Raw genomic sequence first — 2,498 nt, 5'->3', positions numbered from 1 at the left:
TCTTAATGTCCAGACTTCAGCTGCATGTTGTGCTGACTGGTGTCTGGGTGTTCAGTTTCATTGTTCGCATTCCCCTTAATGTGTCTTCTGAATGTTAGAATCATGGTGTGGTAGGGATTGGGCTGAGATGGTTCTTATTTTACTAACCAGCTAAAATACGGGGAAGCAAGTCTGTCTCTGAATAAGAGTGTACTTTTAGTTTAGTAACATTGTCTAGTGGTTTCTTTTGGGTCAGAGAGACTGCATTCTGTTTCTTGGATTCAGGATAATCTGTTACAAAGCCTCTAGTTCTGTTTCCCAGTTCTGTGGAGTTTATGTAAATGTGTTGGGACAAAGAAGAAGATTCATCTCCCCAGGGTGAAGGCTTCCTCTTCCTACACCAGCCTCACCCAGATGACGGGTCCAGAGCCTTCTGTGTGCACGTGAGATCAGAAGTGAGGTCAGCTGATATGTGTGAGGAGAAATTAGTCTTTGGGGTCTTTGAGGAAGCATAGGTGGATGTCACAGTCTGGCAGCAATTTCCTCAGGTCACTGCATCTGTGTTACACATGGCCTTCCTGGCTCTGCTCTTATGAACAGACCACTTTTTCTTTAATCTATAAAGAAGAGATTAGGTAAAAGATGATCCCACAGAGCACTGGACCCTGAGTTGAGAAACACCTAAATGTGTAGAAATCTTTTCAAGGCTCAACTGCCTCGTGCATAAAGAACATGACCAAAGTATTCACCTATCTTGAGTAATGCTGAGCTGGACTTTATAACCGACACTATATGGAGGCCCTTGCTCCTTTTTCCCCCGCCTTGAGAAAGTAAAGGGATTCCAATTGCCTCTCAGTAGAACTGTTTTATTAAACATATAGACACATTTATTTTACAAAAATGGTAGCAACATTTCTTCTGTAGTGAGGCTATCACTGCAGAATCATGTTCACATAAAACCACTTTCAGCCACAGGCAAGACAAGAAGGGAAGGAAAGTGCGGTTCTGAAAGTGAAGCTACAGACCCAGCGTGGGAAGCAAAACTGGGTGCTCCTTATCTGGCTCTCAGCCCACAGGCCCCAGGATGCCTTTCAGGAACAGAAGCATCCACATCAAGCAGCCCCGCTCTCTCCCAGTAGCCTCCGTCTTTCCATCCCAGTCATCCTGGGGTCCTAACTAGCTTATTTGGACTTCTGTTATGCGATCACAGCCTGGTTTACTCTTTGCCAATTGACTACCTCCTTCTGAACCTCGAGCCACAAAACAGCAGAGTAGCAAGGTCCAGGAGGATGTCAGTTGAGACCTTCTGTTTGAAACCTCCTTCTCAGAAGTCGCCATTCAAGCCTGCACAGCTGGAGATGACAGATGATGTGAACAGGTCCAGCTGGAAATATCTCAGTTATCCAAACAGCTCTGGTTGCACCTGTGGAGTTAAAGCGATTACCATCCACAGTAGAGTAAAGGTGTCCCTCCTTGCTCAGAAAATCCACTGCTTGCTTGCTTGCTTGCTTGCTTGCTTGCTTGCTTGCTTGCTTGAGGTTATAGGTATGTGCTGGCGCTGGTTCCTAAGATCCTTCAAGCTCAGTCCTTCTGGTTCTGAGAAGCCTTAATCAAATCCAGTCCTTGGTTTGGGGCCATAGTGGGGCCATTTGCTGGCATGAAATTATCCCCTCCTACTGCCAAAGTTTCCCGAGTTCACCCACTCCTGGGTCGCTGATAGATGCCCTTCTTGCTGCGGTTGGTGGTTGGAGTTGCTGGGTGTCATGTATGAGTTGATTGCTTCTAGGGTATGTGTGGTGAACTCATGCATATCTTCCAGGAGAATAAAGAGGCTTAAAGGCTTCCAGACTCTTTACTCTGAGAAGACTGAGAGGACCAGCCACTTTTATGTTTGTTTCCGGAGCAACCACAGTGTTTCCACTACTGGCATCATGTGTGTCAGCCCACTGGTGAACATCCGTGGGCAGCTTTTATAGCATCTATTTTGTAAACAAAATTAGTTGGAGCTTTTTCTGTATATCTGATTATTCCCAGAGTAGTAACTTGTGAAATCTCAGCGTTCCCGATTTTGAACACTTCATCAGTCAGAGTAGCCGAAAGCAACTGAGATACGATAGAGGGCACAGTGTGCTGGGCTCCTGTGCGCCATTTCTTTTCTACCTTAGAAGGTGTGGGTGAGTTGAAGGTCCCAGACTGCATGCGCAGGCTTCCCCATAGGTGGAGCTGCTATAGCTTTCGCAGCCGCTGTTCTACATTGTGGTCTAGGTTTCCCTGAGAAAGCGGCCCAGAGAGTTCCAGTCCAACAGGCTTGGTGAATACCTCACAACTGTTTGCTACCCTGATGGTAGTGGTGTGACTACTTTACACTGGTACCAAGAGTTATGTATCTGTGATGGTTTTGCAAGTGGGAATGAACCCATGTCTGTCTTCTATGGTTTGTTACTGCCCAGGGGAACTTCATTAAGCCAAAGGAAACTTCTCGGGGAAGGTCAGAATTGGCAAGGGATAAAACCTTTTCG

General features: G+C 46.2%; 1 pseudogene; it reads right to left on the bottom strand.

Moving 5' to 3' along the window:
- Positions 1–1,317: 1,317 nt before the first annotated feature.
- LOC125403736 (replication protein A 32 kDa subunit-like) lies at positions 1,318–2,234 on the bottom strand (annotated as a pseudogene).
- Between the last annotated feature and the right edge of the window lie 264 nt (positions 2,235–2,498).

Source organism: Myodes glareolus, chromosome 5 (assembly GCF_982192425.1).
Source record: "Myodes glareolus chromosome 5, mMyoGla1.1, whole genome shotgun sequence".
Classification (NCBI taxonomy): domain Eukaryota; kingdom Metazoa; phylum Chordata; class Mammalia; order Rodentia; family Cricetidae; genus Myodes; species Myodes glareolus.
The sequence above is the reverse complement of the archived record's forward strand: the minus strand, read 5'-3'. Positions and strand labels throughout refer to the sequence as shown.